Raw genomic sequence first — 22,004 nt, forward strand, 5'->3', positions numbered from 1 at the left:
GGAATCCCTGGGCTTGTGGCCGCATCACTCCAATCTCTGCCTCCATCTCCACGTGGCCTTCTCTGTGTCTGTGTCTCCTCTTCTGTCTTTTAGAAGGACATCTGTCGTTGTATTTAGGACCCACCCTAATCCAGGATGATCTCATCTTAAGTTAGTTGTACCTGCAAAAAAAAAAAATATATATTGTTTCCAAACAGGGTTTCACTCATAGGTACTGGGATTCAGGATTTGCACACATCTTTTCTTGCAGATCACAATTCAGCCCACACTCCTTGTGTTTGCCACGATCCTTTATCTCTTCAGCATCCAGCAGCCTGGCGCACACTGCTGTGGACTAATAAAGGCATAAGGGAGACGACTGGAGAAAGAGAATGTGGCAGAAGTGTGAGTCAGACTCCGGGGGCGATGGAAAGGTGGAGACGCAGAAATGCAAATTTGCAAATTCGTCTACCCATTTGCTTTGCCCTGGAGCCCAGCGCAGAACTGGGGAAGGCAGCTCCGTGGAAGGCAGATCCCTGCTCTGCCTAGGGTGAGCTCATGCAAGCATTCCAGAAAACAGTGATTAGGCACCTAATGTGTGTCAGGCACCATGGGGGTCCTCAGAACGCAAGAGTGAGCCAAGTGCGTCCACAGGCTGAGAAGGTGGATGATGACAAAGGCGTCAACAACTCTGGGCTGGGGGCAGGCTTAAAATTGGGGAAGAGACTCAGGGGGCTTTGGGCATCATCTGGTATCACACAGGCACCCTAGAGAGAGAAGGTGCGTTGGAGATGTTTCTCATTTAGAAAAATAAACTGAGCTCTCTCGGCCAGCACTCATTTAATTTTACATAAACATATTCCATCATGAATCTAACTGATTTTCAATGTGAATGTAAAATATAAAACCTGCTCTAGGATTTATTTCTAAAAAGACGTTACATCAGAATCGCCTGAATCATCAGACTCTTCTGCTTTGAAAAAATTGGATTCATCCAACAAACCTTCAGCCAACAACTGTTGTAGAACGATGTTAATATCACATGCGGCAATGATATGTTTTCTAGGATTCGACATTTTCAGCGATCGAGAATGACTGCATTTCAAATGGAAATACTACTATTAAGACAGAATGGTATAAATAGGATGACGTCTTCCGTTTCCAGAGTTGACATATTACAGTGATGAGAAAATAATCATAAAAATGAGATACTGAGGCTGAGCACGGTGGCTCATGCCGGTCATCCCAGCACTTTGGGAAGCCAAGGTGGACAGATCACCTGAGGTCAGGAGTTCAAGACCAGCCTGGCCAAGATGGTGAAACTCCGTCTCTACTAAAAATACAAAAATTATCCGGTCGTGGTGGCAGGTGCCTGTAATCCCAGCTACTCGGAAGGCTGAGGCAGGATAATTGCTTGAACCCGGGAGGCGGAGGTTGCAGGAGGCGAGATTGCACCATTGCGCTCCAGCCTGGGCGAAAGAGCGAGACTCTATCTCAAAAAAAAAAAAAAAAGATACTGTGTGGCAATGTTATCTTGGAGTAAATGCTGCTGCCACAAGTACGGCCCGTGAGTATTCTCGGGGCAAACAGGAAAAGGGTTGAAGCTAGAGAGACACTCACTCTTCCCACGACCTCTTAATGTCCTATTTGTGTTTCAAGGACACTCAGTCCCTTGTTATATCCATAAATGCCTTCTCCTCCCAGCCCAGCAGTCAGGGTCCCATTGCCCATTCCCTGTCTATAGGGAATCAGCCCTGCAGGCATGCAGACACCCCTGAGACAGTCTTCCTCATGTCCCCTCATCATAGCCCAAAAAGCTAACACCCAGGGATGGGCTGTAACCCGCTTGAGGTTAGAAGGTCATTGACGTTACAGGAGGTCCGCAGGGGCCCTGACTCCTGGCACGCTGGATATTGCTGAGAGGCAGAGGCTGCTCTGGGACACACCTGTTCTTCCCTGCTCCCCAGGAGCCGGGTCTTCTGAACTGCGCTGCTTTGCACGATACCCTCAGGTACCTGCCTCCCGGTGCTCCGTCCGTCTCAGATGGCTCGGGGCTGTGGTTCCTGGGAAAAGCTTCAGGATGAGGTTTCCTGCCACATTTCCTCACGGGTCAGAATAATGTCATGTGGATTGTGGAAATCAACAGCACTGTTTACTTTTTTTTTTTTTTTTCAGATGGAGTCTCGCTCTGTTGCCCAGGCTGGAGTGCAGTGGCGCAATCTCTGCTCACTGCAACCTCCGCCTCCTGGGTTCAAGTGATTCTCCTGACTCAGCCCCCCGAGTAGCTGGGACTATGGGCTCCCACCACCATGCCCAGATAATTTTTGTATTTTTAGTAGAAATGGGGTTTTGCCAAGTTGGCCAGGCTGGTCTCGAACTGCTGACCTCAGGTGATCTGCCCACCCCAGCTAATTTTTGTATTTTTGGTAGAGACGGGGTTTCACCATGTTGGCCAGAATGGTCTCGAACTCCTGACCTTGTGATCCGCCCGCCTCAGCCTCCCAAAGTGCTGGGATGACAGGCGTGAGCCACTGCGCCTGGCCTAGGTATGTACGTTTAACAATACTGTAGGTATACTTAAATATTTGTTAGGCTCAATTCCTAGTGGCTTAGTCATTCTGCCCTGGGGATCGTCCTTGCTTCACGCTGGTTCCAGAAACTTCTCACAGCCCCCACAATGAATTCCTGGTGGCTTAGTCATTCTGCCCTGGGGATTGTCCTTGCTTCACGCTGGTTCCAGAAACTTCTCATCGTCCCCACAAAGGGAGCAGATTATGTACAGCACGTGGTGGTTGCCTCTGCAATGACACTCAGGTTTAGACGAATGAGGACGGCTTCTGTCCTTATCATCCTGCTCCTCACTCCGGGTATCCGTTACCCTGCTGTCGTTATATCCAGCTTTGCCTGTGCTGAGAAGCAGCCTCTCAAGGCCAGAAGTAAGATACTCTGATTCCGACTTGCTGACAAATTGCTGGTTCTTGGAATTGTGTGGCAAGTGTATTTGCCAAACGACTTAAAAAAAAAAAAGTTAGGGTGGATTTTATGTTATGTGATTTTTACCACAATAATAATAATAATAATAATTAATAAAGAGTTTAGTGACTTCCTTGTAAGTCTCTTTTCTTTTTTTTTTTTTTAAGATGGAGTCTCGTTCTGTTGCCCAGGCTGGAGTACAGTGGCAAGATCTCAGCTCACTGCAAGCTCCTCCTCCCAGGTTCACGCCATTCTCCTGCCTCAGCCTCCCAAGTAGCTGGGACTACAGGCGCCCGCCACCACACCCGGCTAATTTTTTTTGTATTTTTAGTAGACATGGGGTTTCACCGTGTTAGCCAGGATGGTCTCGATCTCCTGACCTCGTGATCCGCCCGCCTCGGCCTCCCAAAGTGCTGGGATTACAGGCATGAGTCACCACACCCGGCCATAAATCTTTTATATGAACTATGAACAAACATCACCTAGGAGACGACAAAAGACCCATCTCCCTTCAATATGCAGCCGTACAATCATAGAGAGGATGCACTGTTTCTGTTCCCTTCATTCGGTTTTCATTTTGTTGTATTAATCTTTATTTATTTTTGAGACGACAGGGTGTTGCAGTTTCGCCCAGGCTGGAGTCATCCTCCTGCCTCAGCCTCCCAAGTAGCTGGGACTACAGACATGGGCCACCCGTGCCTGCCTGGCGAAATCATTTTTGGATGTTCTCCCTCTCAGAGGTCCAGACACCAAGTAACTTGGAGATATAGGGCTCCATGATGGGTCACGTGTGTTAGTCTATTTTGCATTGAAAAGAGGCTGTCTCTTTGATCGTTTGTTTTGAAACAGAGTCTCACTCTGTTGCCCAGACTGGAGTGCAGTGGCACGATCTCAGCTCACTACAACCACCACCTCCCGGGTTCAAGCCATTCCCCTGCCTCAGCCTCCCGAGTAGCTGGGATTACAGCTGCACACCACCATACCCAGGTAATTTTTTTGTATTTTTAGTAGAAATGGGGTTTCCCCATGTTGCCCAGGCTGTTCTCACACTCCTGTCCTCAAGCGATCCACCCACCTCAGCCTCCCAAAGTGCTGGGATTCCAGGCGTGAGCCACCCCGCCTGGTTCACTGTTTTCAAAAACCCTCCAACCTGCTGCCAGGGCTAATGACATTGTCAATGAAATACAATTGCTCAAATTATCCAAAATTATTTTCAACAGGGACACACTAGGAAAACACAGCTGTATTTACTTTCAGCATCTGCATTTATGCATTTCCCACCAAAAATCATGGCATATGATTAAAGTCAGCACACAACACATCCACGTCAATTGTGCCGGGCTGTGGGATTGGGTGCACTGAGAATATTACAGTCAGTTGAAGTTGAGTCCTTCTGGCCCCTTTGGAAGAGCGCTGGAGAGAAGAAACATCACCAGGCTAAAATAAACACGTGGAGATTCCAAAAGAAGGTGCATTTTGGACGGCTATATTTTTAACACGTTTTTGAAAACTCACGCATGTAACAGAGTCTCAGGTGATCTCCCCTTGTGGTTCAGACACCTTTATTTCCTGTCACTTGAACCTGGGAGGCGGAGGCTGCAGTGAGCCGAGATCGTGCCACTGCACTCCGGCCTGGGCGACAGAGAGAGACTCTGTCTCAAAAAAAAAAAAAAACAAAAAAAACGAGAATGTATGGCTTCTAGGGCATGACTTTCCAGCTGCCTTAGATAGGCATTTGGGCAAGATAAAAAAAAAAAAAAAAACGTGAGCTTTGTCCTCATGTTAATGTGACTGTTCCATCAGATTGATGAAAAGTAACGGCGGTTTTTGCCATTGCTTTTGTGAACCCTGAAGACGGCAGACAGGTGGCGGTAAATTTAGAAAGTTTATTTTTTCAGGGTTGACGACGGGCACCTGTGACACACCCTCAAGAGGTCCTGATGACACGTGCCCAAGGTGGTCGGGGTAAAACTTGGTTTTATACATTTTAGAAAGCCATGAGACATCAATCAACATACGTAAGAAGTACATTGGTTCAGTCTGGGAAGGTGGGACGAGTTCAAGCAAAGGCAAGAAGACTCTAAGCGGGTAGGAGGTTTCCAGATCACAGATAGATAAGAGACAAATGGCTGCATTATTTTGAGTTTCTGATGAGCGTTTCTAAAGAGGCAATCAGATTTGCATCTATCTGAGTACAGGGGTAACTTTGAATAAAGTGGGAGGCAGGTTGGTCCTAAGCAGCTCCCAGCTTGAATGGAGACTGGAAGCAGGGAGGGGGTTTCCAGGTCCAGAGAGATGAATGACTATAGTCTTATATGTATATATTATATATATATACACTTTAAGTTCTAGGGTACGTGTGCACAACTTGCAAGTCTGTTACATATGTATACATGTGCCATGTTGGTGTGCTGCACCCATAAACTCATCATTTACATTAGGTATATCTCCTAATGCTCTCCCTCCCCCATCCCCCCACTCCATGACAGGCCCCGGTGTGTGATGTTCCCCACCCTGTGTCCAAGTGTTCTCATTGTTCGATTCCCACCTATGAGTGAGAACACGTGGGGTTTGGTTTTCTGTCCTTGCGATAGTTTGCTCAGAAAGATGGTTTCCAGCTCCATCCATGTCAGTACAAAGGACATGAACTCATCCTTTTTTATGGCTGCATAGTATTCCATGGTGTCTATGTACCACGTTTTCTTAATCCAGTCTATCATTGATGGGCATTTGGGTTGGTTCCAAGTCTTTGCTATTGTAAATAGTGCCGCAATAAACATATGTGTGCTTGTGTCTTCATAGTAGAATGATTTATAATCCTTTGGGTATATACCCAGTCATGGGATCACTGGGTCAAATGGTATTTCTGGTTCTAGATCCTTGAGGAATTGCCACACTGACTTCCACAATAGTTGAACTAGTTCACAGTCCCACCAACAGTGTAAAAGTGTTCCTGTTTCTCCACATCCTGTCTAGCACCTGTTTTTTCCTGACTTTTTAGTGATTGCCTGAATGGCTACGTTCGTTTGACTTTCTCGTGACCCTTTCCAAAGGAGGCAACTAGATATGGCATCTGTCTCAGTGAGCACAGGGGTAACTTTGAATAAAATGGAGGCAGGTTGGCCGTAAGCAGTTCCCAGCTTGAAGGGGCCCAAAGTATTTTCCTTTCACCCCTTTTAATGGGAAAAACTGCAATGACTGTTGCATCAACCCAGTACATGTGGCGAATTAGCCTGCATGAGACCCATGGATGATCAGACTCGTTGAAAAAAAGAATGTATGGGCTGGGCGCGGTGGCTCATGCCTGTCATCCCAGCACTTTGGGAGGCAGAGGTGGGAGGATCACCTGAGGTCAGGAGTTAGAGAACAGCTGGCCAACGTGGAGAAACCCCGTCTCTACTGAAAAAAAAATACAAAAATTAGCCAGGACTGGTGGCTCACACGTGTAGTTCCAGCTACTCCGGAGGCTGAAGCAGGAGAATTGCTTGAAACCGGGAGGCAGAGGTTGCAATGAGCTGACAATCTGCCACTGCACTCCAGCCTGGGTGACAGAGCAAGACTCCATCTCAAAAAAAAAAAATAAGAAAATAAGAATTTATGGATATGTGGAGGACAAGACAGTCAGGCTAGGAGCACGCATTTCTAAAAGCACCCTCCGCCTTTTATTGAATTATAGAACCAAACTGGAGTCCACTTGCCAGCCCAGGAAAACCAGATACCCACATTGGGGTTTGCAGTGGGCTAAAGGAAAATTTTAATGTTTGTTTGTTTTTTGAGATGGAGTCTTGCTCTGTCACCCAGGCTGGTGTGCAGTGGTGTGATCTCTGCTCCCTGAAAACTCCGCCTCCCCGGTTCAAGTGATTCTCCTGCCTCAGCCTCCCATGTAGCTGGGATTACAGACACCAGCCATCATGTCCGGATAATTTTTGTAGTTTTTTCTTTTTTAGGAGAGATGGGGTTTCACCATGTTGACCAGGCTGGTCTCGAACTCCTGACCTCAAGTGATCCACCCACCTTGGCCTCCCAAAGTGGCGGGATGACAGGCGTGAGCCACTGCGCCCTGCTGGAAGGTGTTAATATGTAGAACACCAAATGAAGAGGATGGAGCAGCTCACAGTCTCAAATCCTGAACTTCTGAGGGCTTGCAGGCAAGGATTTCGAAAGGCAAGGGCAAATTTAGGAGAGTGGAAGTTACAGGCAATATTGCAAATCGGTATATGGAGGTTAAACATTGGTTTTGCCTAAAAAGGACCAGATAGGGTCGGACGCAATGGTCTAATAAGTGTGTTCTGTTAGCACCAGCATACTTACAAAGGGGGTTACTGTCCTCATGAACAGGTGAGTCATAGCCAAAGTCTAGGTCTTTACCCTCTTGGTCTCTTCCTTGAGCTCACAGTGCACATTTGTTACCAGGTGGTCTTTGTTCTTAGAGCTCCCAAGATGGTGGCAAGCCTTTTGTTCTCTGACCTGGGGTTCTTGGCCTCAAGGATTCCAAGGAACCGGACCTTGGGCCATGCAGTGAGTGTTATAACTCTATTAGAAGTCGTGGTCACGGAACACAACCGTACAACCCAGAGACTAGTGTTCAGCTCGATTAGGATGAACCTGGGCACTTAGCCACGCAGGAACAACGGAGAGCCTCTAGCCTGACTGGGAGTGGCAATGGGTGCCTCCCTGGATCAGAAGCACAGGAGACACCCTGCCCAATCCGGAGGGGTGGAAGTCAGTGACAGGTCTGCGACAGCGGCATTCAGCAGTGGTGGACGGTAAGCGAAAGCTCAGCTCGAGCGGGAACAAAGACGGACCAGAAGAGTGTGCAGTTGCAAGATTTAATAGCGTGAAAACAGAGCTCCCATACAATGGGAGGGGACCCAAAGGGGGTTGCCCGATCCGGCTTAAATACCTGGGTTTATATCCCGATCACTGTCCCTCCTGCTGTGCTCTCAGGCGATATATGATTTGACTATTTCTTTACCTCTTGCTTTCCGCCTAAGTGGTATTTTAGTGAGCTCCCTTTTCACTATCTGATTGGTCAGGTGTGAACTGAGTTACAAGCCCCGTGTTTAAAGGTGGGTGTGGTCACCTTCCCCAGCTGGACTTAGGAATTCTTTGTGGCCTAAGAAATTGAGCTCGTCCCTGTGTCACTCTGGCTGTGATTCCCAGTCCGTCTTCCTTATCCCTGGAAGATTAGACGCAGGAGAAAGAGAAGAAACAGCCACAAAGTCTACCTTTCTAAGCATTGACTCGCAATCCAGGTGATCTGGCTTCGCTCTGTGTCCCCAACCCAAATCTCACTTTGAATGGTCGCCATCCCCACGTGTCATGGGAGGGGCTCCGTGGAGGGTAATTGAATCACGGGAGTGGGTGTTTCAATGCTGTTCTCGTGATAGTGAGTAAGTCTCGTGAGATCTGATGGTTTTCTAAAGGGCAGTTCCCCTCCACACACGCTCATGCTTGCCGCCATGGAAGATGTGGCTTTACTCATCTTTCGTTTTCCGCCATGACTGTGAGGTCTCCCCAGCCGTGTGGAACTGTGAGTCCATTAAACTGTTTTTTCTTTATAAATTAACCAGTCTGCTGGGGTATGTCTTTATTAGCAGTGCGAGAACAGACTAATACACCAGGTAAGTATGTAGAGAATTATCCATGAATCCTTATGTCGTGAAATAATGACTGCGTGCCCCCAACCCTGAGAAAACCAGCAGCTTGCTAAGAGCCTCCGTCTCTGTCTCTGCCTCTTTCTCTGTCTCTCTGTCTCTCTCTCTGTCTCTGTCTCCCTCTCTGCCTCTCTGTCTCTGTCTCCTTTTCTGTCTCTGTCTCTCTGTCTCTCTGTCTCCCTCTCTGTCTCTCTGTCTCTGTACTTTTTTTTTTTTTAAGACAGAGTCTTGCTCTGTCACCCAGGCTGGAGTGCAGTGGCATGATCTCAGCCCACTGCATCCTCTGCTTCCCGGGCTGCAGCAATTGTCCTGCCTCAGCCTCCCAAGTAGCTGGGACTACAGGCGTGCAACACCACATCTGGCTAATTTTTGTGATTTTTTTTTTTTAATTTTTCATTTTTGAGATGGAGCCTTGCTGTGTTAACCAGGCTAGAGTGCAGTGGCGCAATCTCAGCTCACTGCAAGCTCCGCCTCCCTGGTTCAAGCCATTTTCCTGCCTCAGCCTCCCGAGTAGCTGGGACTACAGGTGCCCGCCAACATGCCCAGCTAATTTTTTTTTTTTTTTGTATTTTTAGTAGAGACAGGGTTTCACCGTGTTAGCCAGGATGGTCTCAATCTCCTGACCTGCTGATCTGCCCACATCGGCCTCCCAAAGTGCTGGGATTACAGGCGTGAGCCACCGCACCCAACCAATTTTTGTGATTTTAGTAGAGAGGGGGTTTCACCATGTTGGCCAGACTGGTCTCAAACTCATGACCTCAAATGACCCACCCACCTCGGCCTCCCAAAGTGCTGGGATTACAGGAGTGAGCCACCGTGCCTGGCCAAGACCTCATATTTTATGGGGACAGCACAACAGACCCTAACTATCCTTCAGAGTTCCACTCTGCGTCCAGGAATACATAGTGATGACAAACTTGAGCACCTGCCTGAGCACCGGAGACTTGGAACTCCATTAATTCCAGACCGCTTTGTGCTCTAAAATTCAGAATCCAATGGCAAAATCATCATCACGGCCAGAAACACACCTGGTGAAGTCATAAGCCTCACACTCATTTTTCTCCTCCCCTCACTTCTATTGATAGATCATCCCCAGCGTGGGATTGAAATCCACATTCTCCACAATCTGGATTTCTTCCAAGTCATCATTTATTAGCAGCATCTTGTGAAATCTCCTCCTAAGAAAGCACATACGGTAAGAGTCACAATCTCTAACGAATTTATCTCTAAGTGTCCGAGGAGTTCATTTTCTCCCTTTGCCTCCGTTCCGGTTCATATAGTGCAATCATCTTGTCCGCTGTGTGGCCATTCGAGCTGTCCACAGGAAGGGCAGCTAAGTCCATTTAACCGTGACCCCTCATTCAGGCTGCAGTATCCCTGGACCCCCATGTGCTCTGGTCCCGGCCAAGGCGTGGGGAGCTGCCGTCCCGTGCCCACCGGACACAGGAGGAAAATCAAGCAGGGGAGGTTCCTGTCTGATGGTGGCAGTTCCTTCCTCACAGCCACTGCCCTCCTACCAGCCCGGTTCAGCCTGTCCTCACCTCTCCCCTTGCTTCTCTCTCATCCCTTTCCCTGTCTCTTTCTGTGTCTTCCTTCTCTCTCTCTTCTCTGTCTCTCTGTCTCTCTCTCTCCCCTGCTCCCAGTCTCTCTCTCTGTCTCCTTCCCTCTCAGTCCCTCTCTGTCTCCTTCCCTCTCAGTCCCTCTCTGTCGCCCTGTCTGCCTCGCTCTCTCTGTGTCCCCCCGTCTCTGTCACTGCCTCTGTCTCTATCTCCCTCTCTGCCTCTGTCTCTATCTCCCTCTCTGCCTCCCTCTGTCTCTCTGCCTCCCTCTGTCTCTCTGCCTCTCTGTCTCTGCCTCTATGTCTCTCTCTGCCTCTGTCTCTCTGTCTCTGTCTCCCTCTCTGCCTGTCTCTGTCTCTATCTCTGTCACTGTGTCTCTGTCTCTCTGTCTGTGTCTCTCTCTCTGTCTCTGTCTTTGCCTCCCTCTCTGTCTCTCTGCTTGTCTCTCTATCTCTGTCTCCTTCTGCCTGTCTGTGTCTCTCTGTCACTCTGTGTCTGTCTGTGTCTCCCTCTCTCTCTCTGTCTCTTTTTCCTGCTGCAATTTCACATTCTCCACGAGTCACTGGCGTCCTGGACTTCCCATGAGAAATGTCTGAGTCCGGCAGAAAGAAATGCTGGGAGGGACACAGCTTCATCCGTGCCTAATGAACAGCTGTCAGCGTCACGCTGAAATCCTCCCGTGTCCGTGCCAGCTCCATTTGAGTCCCATCATTTCCTCCAGAAAATAGGAAAGAATCAAGATTGCATTGTATCATCACTGCGTGCCTTTTCTCTGAATGTCCGAGATTGTGACTAGAGGCATTTGAATATAAGGATGACTGCTGGCAGGGGTACCTTACAGGTCATTTCATGATTTGGCAGTATTCAGCCACGTATCCTTGATTGCTAAGTGACCAGAGGCTGGGCTGGGCTGGCTTTTAAATGATGGTCATTTTTGACTTATTGCTGGAAGCTGAAGGATTTGGTTTAAATTGGCAGCGGCTTTAAAATAGATTGGTTTTAGAGAAACCCCAATAGAATTCACTTAACGTTTCCATCAAATGATCATACTCATTACCCGAATGATTCTAATTCCCCCGGGAAAGCTGTTCCTTTTTCTTCTGGAAAATCAGAATATACCAAAATGGTCAGTACCTTGCTATTTTCGTGGCAATGACTAAAACCTGGATTGATGTTGCTAACCCTTTATTTTTCCATGATTACGATTTCCATCATTAAGTACCTGTCTTACCTCCCTACACACACAGATGCATGCAGGCATATGCACGCACACACACACACACACAAGCATGTGTACACACACACAGACACACACGTGTACACACAGAGACACACACACAAAGACACACATACAGACACATAGTAGAGACACACGTGTACAGACACAGACACAGACACACACGTGTACACACACAGACACACACAAAGACACAGACATACAGACACACACAGAGACACACACACGTGTACATACACAGACACAGACACACACGCATATGTACACATACAGACACACACACATAAAGACACACACAGACACACACACAAAAACACAGACACACACGCACAAACAGACACAAAAACACACACAGACACACACACAAACACATACACAAAGACACAAACACACACACATAGACACACACAGACACAAAGACACACACAGACATAGACACACACAGACATAGACACACACAGACACAAAGACACACACACACACAAACACACACAGACACACACACACACAGACACACACACAGACACACACAGAAACACACATAAAGACACACACACACAAACACACACACACAGAGTGTCTCAGTTCTACAGAATCCAGAAATCACCCTCTTGTCTTCTGTTTAACCAAAGTCAACAAGTAAACGTGATTTCCTATGTCCTCTGTTTCTTTTTATTTTTCGTTTTTTTTTTTTTTGAGGTGGAGTTTCACTCTTGTTGCCCACGCTGGAGTGCAGTGGCTGGATCTCGGTTCACTGCAACCTCTGCCTCCCAGGTTCAAGCCATTCTCCTGCCTCAGCCTCCCGAGTAGCTGGGACTTCAGGCACCCGCCACCACGCCCGGCTAATTTTGTATTTTTAGTAGAGACGGGGTTTCACCATGTTGGTCAGGCTGGTCCCAAACTCCTGACCTCAGGTGATCCGCCCACCTCGGCCTCCCAAAGTGCTGGGATTACATGTGTGAGCCACCATACCTGGCCTGTCGTCTGTTTCTTTACATGAAAAGATGATAGTTAAGAGAGTGTGTTCACATTGCATTGATTTATATGATTCTCATCACCTTGAGTATATATTATCCTGATAAGACAATTATTATAATTCCTTGCATTACTGTTCTCGCCCTGCCATAACAAAATATCAGAGACTGGGAGGCTTAAACAGCAGACATTGATTCTCCCACAGTCCTGGAGGCTGGACGTCCAAGATCAAGGTGTGAGCTGGGCTGGTTCCTCCTGAGGCCGCTCTCCTTGGCTTGTAGATGACGTCTTCCCCTGTGTCTTCAAAGGGTCGCCCCTTTATGTGTGTCTGTGTCCTCATCTCCTTTTCTTATGAGTTGTCTTAATCCATTTCAGGCTGCTATCACAGAATACCACAGACTGGGTGGCTTAGAAACAACAGACATTGATTCTCCCACAGTCCTGGAGGCTGGACATCTGAGATCAGGGTATGGGCAGGGCTGGTTCCTCCTGAGGCCTCTCTCCTGGGCTTGGAGACACTGTCTTCTCCCTGTGTCCTCACAGGGTCGTCCCTCTGTGTGTGTCTGTGTCCTCATCTCCTCTTCTTATAAGGACCCCAGTCCTATTGGATAAGGGCCCACCCTACTGACCTCATTTTACCTTAATCCCCTCTTTAAAAGCCCGATCTCCAAATACAATCACATCTTGAGGTCCTGGGGGTCAGGGGTTCAACCTGGGAATTTAGTGAGACACAGTTCAGTTCATAATACTCATCTTTTCCCAAGAACGGAAAAACTTCCAAAGACGAAAATGACTTCCAAAAGGACACACGACCCAGGTGGGCCTGGCGTTCAAAGCCAGGACCAAGAAGCTGACCAGCTTCAAGGTCAACGACCTTCTCTTGCACTGGAAAGGATTCCTGTCAAGCTGCCTCTTTCCTGAGCAAAGAGATTGGAAATCCACATATGGAAATTGCATTTTTATTACAGACTCTCCACCAGGGTGTAGATGTCCAATTAGAACGCAAAAGCATGGTCTGCCGTTATCATTAATTCAGCCTCGGCTGTCTTGAAATTCACGCCGTGCCTCTGGGCCATGCATTGGCTTACGTATCCAGCAATTGTTTAGGGAATGCCTAAACAATTGAGCTAGGCGCAGGGGCGCTGGAGGTGAGTAAACTAGGTGGTTCAGGGAGAAACCCTGGGAAGAAAGGGAATGGATGATTCAACCCAAGGTCAAATCAACCAAAACAACAACAACAATAAAAAAATGCTAAATGTAGGTACCCAAGTCATTGAGGTTTCAGCATCTCCTGCAGAGGAATCAAGGGGACCCTGGATGCATAAAAACGGAGGATAATCGGCCGGGTGTGGTGGCTCACGCCTGTCCTCCCAGCACTTTGGGAGGCTGAGGCAGTCAGTGAGATCACCTGAGGTCAGGAGTTTGAGACCAGCCTGGCCAACATGGTGAAACCCTGTCTCTACTAAAAATACAAAAATCAGCCGGGCATGGTGGTGGGTGCCTGTAATCCCACCTACTTGGGAGGCTGAGGCAGGAGAATCGCTTGAACCTGGGAAGCAGAGGTTGTGGTGAGCCGAGATAGTGCCACTGCACTCCAGCCTTGGCAACAGAGCGAGACTCCGTCTAAAACACAAAACAGAACAAAAACTCATGAAAAAAACAACAAACAACAAGAACAAAAACAAATGGTAAATGTAGGTACCCAAGTCATTGAGGTTTCAGCATCTCCTGCAGAGGAATCAGGGGGATCCCAGATGCTTGAAAACAGAGGATAATTAATAAATAGGCTACGTATCATGTCCCTGGGCACTCAGCCACAATGCACCTGCTTTCATCTATGTATTGGGTTGTCTCACCTGACTCTCAGGGGTGCTGGACTGTGGGCTATGAGAATTGATCCCCAGTGAGGCATGAGTCAAATCCAACCTCTGACTCGTCAACCCTCTCCCAGCAGGTTCTCACTGACCCTGATTATGCCAGGTGATGCCAGAGGGTAGAGAGAAAAAGGTAACCTAAGAGGGTTCTTGGCTTTGCCCAGAAAAGAATTCAAGGGTCAGCCGGTGGTGTTAGACAGCAACTTTCTTTTTTTTTTTTTTTTTGAGATGGAGTCTCAGTCTGTCATCCAGGCTGGAGTGCAGTAGCGCGATCTTGGCTCACTGCAACCTCTGCCTCCCAGGTTCAAGCAATTCTTCTGCCTCAGTCTCAAGATTAACTGGGTGTACAGGCACCCACCACCACGCCGGCTAATTTTTGTGTTTTTAGTAGAGACAGGGTTTCACCATGTTGGCCAGGCTGGTCTCGAACTCCTGACCTCAGGTGATCCGCCCGCCTCGGCCTCCCAAAGTGCTGAGATTACAGGCATGAGCCACTGCGCCCAGCTGGCAGTTTGTTTGTTTTTTGTTTTTCTTTTTGTTTTTGTTTTTGAGACGGAGTCTCACTTTGTTGCCCAGGCTGGAGTGCAGTGGTGAATCTCAGCTCACTGCAACCTCCACTTCCCGGGTTCAAGCAATTCTCCTGCCTCAGCCTCATGATTAACTGGATCTACAGGCGTGCACCACCACGCCCAGCTAATTTTCATATTTTTAGTAGAGACAGGGTTTCACCACGTTGGCCAGGCTGGTCTCGAACTCCCGATCTCAAGTGATTTGCCCATCTCGGCCTCCCAAAGTGCTGCTATTACAGGCGTGAGCCACCGCGCCCAGCCTACACAGCAACTTTTATTGAAGCATTCTGGCCGTGCACAGCAGTGGCAAACACACGGCTCCTTCCAGAGTGGGGCAATGCACCCGGAGCAGAAGCTTAGAGGTAGTTCTACAGTCATATTGATACCCACTAATTACATGCAAATGAAGGGGTGGGTGATGCAGAAATTTCTAGAAAAAGGGTGGTAATGTCCGGATCGTTGGATTGTTGCCATGGAAAGGGACTGGGATTCTGGCTGTTGCCATGGCAACGGTAAACTGACATGGCACACTGGTGGGCGTGTCTGATACAGAGGCGTTTCTGCCGTGTACCTGTTTTAGTTAGTCCTACCTCACTCTTTCTTTTTTTTTTCTGAGACAGAGTCTGGCTCTTGTCACCCAGGCTGGAGTGCAGTGGTGCGATCACAGCTCACTGCAGCCTCAACTTCCTGGGCTCAAGCGATCCTCCCGTTTCTCAGCCTCCCGATAAACTGGGACTATAGGCGTGCACCACCACGACAAGATAATTTTTGTATTTTTAGTAGAGATGGGGTTTTGCCATGTTGGCTGAAGGGGGCCAGCGCCTCCACACCTGTGGGTGTTTCTCGTCAGGTAGAAATGAGAGACTGAGAAATAAAATAAGACAGAGACAAAGTATAGAGAAAGAATAGTGGGCCCGGGGGACCGGCACACTCAGCATACGGAGGACCTGCACCAGCGCTGGTCTCTGAGTTCCGTCAGTATTTATTGATAACTATTTTCACTATCTTGGCAAGGGGAATATGGCAGGAGAATAGGGTGATGGTGGGGAGAAGGTCAGCAGGAAAACATGTGAGTAAAGGAATCTGCGTCATAAATAAGTTCAAGGGAAGGTACTGTGCCCGGATGTGCACGTGGGCTAGAGTTATGTTTCTCTTTACCCAAACATCTCAGAGTAGCGAAGAGTAACAGAGCAGTATTGCTGCCAGCATATCTCACCTCCAGCCACAGGGTGGTTTTCTCCTATCAGAATAGAACGAACGGTCGGCTTTACACCTACACATTTCCTCTTATCTCAGCCGCAAAGAGACCTCCCTCTTTTACGAATCCTCCTCAGCACAGACCCTTTATGGGTGTTGGGCTGGGGGATGGTCAGGTCTTTCCCTCCCCACGAGGCCATATCTCAGGCTGTGTCAGTGGGGGGAAACCTTGGACAATACCCAGGCTTTCTTGGGCAGAGGTCCCTGCGGCTTTCCGCAGTGCATTGTGTCCCTGGTTAATAGAGAATGGAGAATGGCAATGACTTTTACCAGGCATACTGCCTGCAAACATTGTTAACAAGGCACATCCTGCACAGCCCTGAATCCCTTAAACCTTGATTCAACACAGCACATGTTTCTGTGAGCACAGGGTTGGGGCTCAAGTTACAGGTTAACAGCATCTCAAAGCAGAACAATTTTTCTTAGTACAGATCAAAATGGAGTTTCTTATGTCTTCCTTTTTATATATAGACATAGTAACAATCTGATCGCTCTTTCTTTTCCCCACAGTTGGCCAGGCTGGTCTCGGACTCCTGACCTCAGGTGATCCACCCACCTCGGCCTCCCAAAGTGCTGGGATTACAGGCATCAGCCACCACGCCCGGCCGTTCTTCCTCATTTCTATTGAATTGATTTCTGTAAATGTTCAAGAGCATTTCACAAATAATGTATTTTGTGTATGGAGAGTTTAGAAGAACTATTTTAAGTCAATGTTCCAATCGAAATTCTCTAAATTCTTGTTTATCTTCTTTAAAATTCAAAACCAAATGCTAAAGGCTTTCATTAAGATCCGGCTCATCAGTTCCTCTGTGAAAACCTATCGGCTTATTTTCTATTTATTTATATATTTATTTATTTATTTTGAGATGGAGTCTTGCTCTGTCACCCAGGCTGGAGTGCAGTGGCGTGATCTCAGCTCACTGCAACCTCCACCTCCCAGGTTCAAGTGATTCTCCTGCCTCAGCCTCCCAAGTAGGTAGGACTACAGGTGTGCACCACCACGCCCGGCTAATTTTTTTTTTTTTTTTTGTATTTTAGTAGAGACAGGGTTTCACCTTGTTGGCCAGGATGGTCTCAATCTCCTGACCTCGTTATCTACCCACCTCAGCCACCCAAAGTGCTGGGATTACAGGCATGAGCCACCGTGCCCTGCCCCTATTGGCTTATTTATTTAATTTTGTGCTGTCACAGGAAGGCTGGTGGAGATTAAATATTGACTCTCCACCATGGCTTTGAGGAATATAAAATTTCCGTTTTCACCCCATTTGCTATTTTCTGCCTTAAATTCGCATTTTAATTTGCCTAAGGTCTTTGTATATAGAGTGTCCAGTAGGTTATATACAGTGAAGGTTTGGTTTTTCACTCACCTGAAGTCTATTCTTATTGTTGTTATTGTTCTTTGAAAGGCACAGTTTGACACATTTGCAATAACTATTTTAAAAGCATGTTTGGGGCCAGGCACGGTGGCTCACGCCTGTAATCCCAGCACTTTGGGAGGCTGAGGTGGGCAGATCACGAGGTCAGGAGTTCGAGACCAGCCTGACCAACATGGTGAAACCCCGTCTGTACTAAAAATACAAAAATTAACTGGGCATGGTGGCAGGTGCCTATAATCCCAGCTACTCTGGAGGCTGAGGCAGGAGAATCGCTTAAACCCTGGAGGCGGAGGTTGCAGTGAGCCGAGATCGCATCACTGCACTGCAGCCTGGGCAACAGAGCGAGACTCCACCTCAAAAAAAAAAAAAAGTGAACAAGTAAACTTGTGTCCTGGTTTCATGGTTACTAGTAGCCTCCAAGGGAGACTCACATTAAACAGTCATGAAACTCAACAAATCAGTTTTGAAAGAATTGATCTTTCTCCCTACACTTTTGAATTTTCCAATCTGTCCTATTCAGTCTATCTTCATAAATAGGCATTTCCAATGAGAGCCGCTCCAACGTCTGAGCACCCTTGGGATCTGCGTGAATTTCCTAAGACTGTTACTAGGCCCCAAGTGATCCTCCCATCTTGGATTCCCAAAAAGTGCTGACATTACAGGCATAAACCACTGTGTCCGGCCTGAAAATGCTATTTTAGTCTGTAGTATAAATTTAAATGACAAGTATTGTAAATTCCAGCAGGGTGCTTATCATCAGGCCCCGTGCTTTCTTTTCTTTTTTTTTTTTTTTTTGAGATGGAGTCTCACTCTGACACCCAGGCTGGAGTGCAGTGGCGCGATCTTGGCTCACTGCAAACTCCACCTCCCGGGTTCACACCTTTCTCCTGCCTCAGCCTCCCAAGTAGCTGGGACTACAGGCACCCACCACCACGCCCGGCTAATTTTTTATATTTTTAGTAGAGACGGGGTTTCACCATGTTAGCCAGGATGGTCTCGATCTCCTGACCTCATGATCTGTCTGCCTCGGCCTCCCAAAGTGCTGGGATTACAGGCATGAGCCACCGTGCCCGGCCTCTTTTTTTTTTTTTTTTTTTTTGAGACAGAGCCTTGCTCTGTTGCCCAGGCTGGAGTGCAGTGGTGCGATCTCAGCTCACTGCAACCTCTGCTTTCCGGCTTCAAGCGATTCTCCTGCCTCAGCCTCCCAAGTAGCTGGCATTACAGCTGCCTGCCACCATGCTGGCTAATTTTTGTATTTTTAGTAGAGATGGGGTTTCTCCATGTTGGCCAGGCTGGTCTCGAACTCCCGACCTCGTGATTCACCCGCTTCGACCTCCCAAAGTGCTGCGATTACAGGCATGAGCCACCATGCCTGGTCCCCGTGTTTTCTTTATCTGCTGTCTCATCCTGTTCCCCCACAACACACACACACACGCAGACACACACACAAAACCTTTGTCACATTCTTGTAAACGGTTTTTCCTTTAACATTTTTTTAAAGACAGCGTTTTGCTCTGTTGTCGAGCCTGTAATGCAGTGACATGATAATGGCTCACTGCAGCTTCAAACACCTGGGGTCAAGTGATCCTCCCACCTCAGACCCCCAAGTAGCTGGGACTACAGGCATGTGCCAGCATGCCTGGCTAATTTTTTCTATTTTTTTTCTTTTTAAAATAGAGATAGGGTCTTGCTTTCTTGCCCAGGCTGCTCTTGAACTGCTGGCCTCAAGTAATCCTCCTGCATTGGGCACCCAAAGTGCTGGGATTACAGGTTTGAGCCATTGCGCCTGGCCAACACTGTTTTTGAAAGCTTCACACGATGTCTTTTGAAAATGCTTTGGAATCATTTCCTGAGATACTTTTCCCTCCATCTCATTTTGTTTGGACTGGATGAAATCCTCACCCTCTCTGCAAGATAAATTTGAATTTTTGGCATGAGAAAACCCAGAGGTCTTTCTTTGCGGGGGAATAAATCCTGAAGACTGTTTTGCTCATTGCAATATCAGCAATCAGCTTGCAGACAGCTCCTCACGCCTCTATGTGTGCTCTTCTGGCTCTCCGCAAAGTCGGCAGCAGAGTGGTACTTGGGCATAATATATTACCACTGAGCATTTCATCCATCTGCTAGTATCAGCCCTACCCTTTCTCAGCACTCTGCGGATCTATTCTAAAGAGCTTGCAGAACTGCTTGGTAGCATCAAGAAGAGCTTGCTCTCCGACATGAGCCATCTTTATGCTCCAAACCTGACTGCCTGTAATAACTGGCATCTTATTGTGTCGAAAAAACCATCCTGAGGCAGGGACTGTATTCTGAAGATGAGTGGTCTTTGCAGAGCAGGATTTGGTCAGCCACATGCAACGATGATGGCGTAGGAAGACAGGAAAGGCTGAAACTTAGTAATACCTAGCTAGAGTTTGGACTGACCACGCTCTCAGCCGGGCGAGCTCTCTAATGATGATTCACCATCTCCCTTTCCCGGAGCTTTGCAGGACGATGGCTTGAGAGCTTTCATAAGTCATTTAGGCATGATGATTAATTTGGAATGAGGGATAAAGGTTGTCTCAAGACAAAGATTGCCTTCCTTCACTGACTCGACCCTGATCAGAGATGGAAAATGTGCATTTTAGAACAACACTAAATTTTTAATGCTTTTGAATAGCTCTTTGCGAGATTACTCAGGGTGAGCTGGAGCTTTGCAAACAAATGCTTATCCCCGTACACTGTGTTTACCTGGTGCAATTGGATGCCTTTCATTCAGGACTGTCCTTGAAGGTCATTGCCTCTATCCTTTCCACCAGGGATTAAAAGCAAATCAGATTACAGAAATGGCTGAGCTGCCTTTGGAGGTAGTTGTAATAGAGGGTTTAGGGTGTGTACCGATGTAAGAGCTTGGGGGTTATTTGCAAGGTACATGGAGCTTGAATGTTGTATCAGGATTAGGCTTGGCTGACATGGAAACCCTAAAACAACAGTGCTTTAAAGCAACAGAAGTTTGTTCCTCTCTTACGTAAAGGTGACCCTGAGGTACACGGTCCAGGGCTGGCATCGTGGCTTTGTGTCACAGTCCTCAAAAATAAGGCTCATCTTCTTTCCTTGCTTTCCCTCCCCTAGGTCATATCCTCTTTGTCCTCATGATCCAAGACAGTAGCTCTCACACTCCAGGAAGCAAGTGGAGGAAGGAGAGAAGAGAAAGAGGGAAAAAGGCAAATCATGTATGACTTTGAAAGAAAGTTTCTGGTATGTGGCAGCAGCAGTGGGTACAGAAAGAAAGAAAAAGGTTTAGCATTTCTAAGGAGTGGGTAGGAGTGGTGTCATTAATTTTAAGCTCTGTGGCCTTAGGAAAGGCTCAACTTCTGTGAAGCCAAGTTTTGTCTTCTGTAACATGACGACGATGATGATGATGGTGATGATGATGATGCTGATGGTGATGGTGATGATGGTGATGACAGTGATAGTGATGATGATGATGCTGATGATGTAATGAGGATGGTGATGATGATGGTGATGATATGATGGTGATGACGATGATAATGATGACAGTGATGATGTGATCTGATGATGATAATGGTGATGATGTGATGGTGATGATGTGATGTTGATGATAGTGATGGTGATGATGTGATAATGAGGATGGTGATGATGTGATGGTGATGATGCTGGTAATGATGGTGATGGTGATGATAGTGATAGTGATGATGATGGTGATGATGATGTAATGAGGATGGTGATGATGATGGTGATGATATGATGGTGATGACGATGATAATGATGACAGTGATGATGTGATTTGATGATGATAATGGTGATGATGTGATGTTGATGATAGTGATGGTGATGATGGTGATAATGAGGATGGTGATAATGAGGATGGTGATGATGCTGGTGGTGATGGTGATGGTGATGATAGTGATAGTGATGATGATGGTGATGATGATGTAATGAGGATGGTGATGATGATGGTGATGATATGATGGTGATGACGATGATAATGATGACAGTGATGATGTGATTTGATGATGATAATGGTGATGATGTGATGTTGATGATAGTGATGGTGATGATGGTGATAATGAGGATGGTGATGATGTGATGGTGATGATGCTGGTAATGATGGTGATGGTGATGATAGTGATAGTGATGATGATGGTGATGATGATGTAATGAGTATGGTGATGATGATGGTGATGATATGATGGTGATGACGATGATAATGATGACAGTGATGATGTGATCTGATGATGATAATGGTGATGATGTGATGGTGATGATGTGATGTTGATGATAGTGATGGTGATGATGGTGATAATGAGGATGGTGATGATGTGATGGTGATGATGCTGGTAATGATGGTGATGGTGATGATAGTGATAGTGATGATGATGGTGATGATGATGTAATGAGGATGGTGATGATGATGGTGATGATATGATGGTGATGACGATGATAATGATGACAGTGATGATGTGATTTGATGATGATAATGGTGATGATGTGATGTTGATGATAGTGATGGTGATGATGGTGATAATGAGGATGGTGATGATGTGA

The sequence above is a fragment of the Pongo pygmaeus genome, chromosome X (assembly GCF_028885625.2).
Source record: "Pongo pygmaeus isolate AG05252 chromosome X, NHGRI_mPonPyg2-v2.0_pri, whole genome shotgun sequence".
Taxonomy (NCBI): Eukaryota; Metazoa; Chordata; class Mammalia; order Primates; family Hominidae; genus Pongo; species Pongo pygmaeus.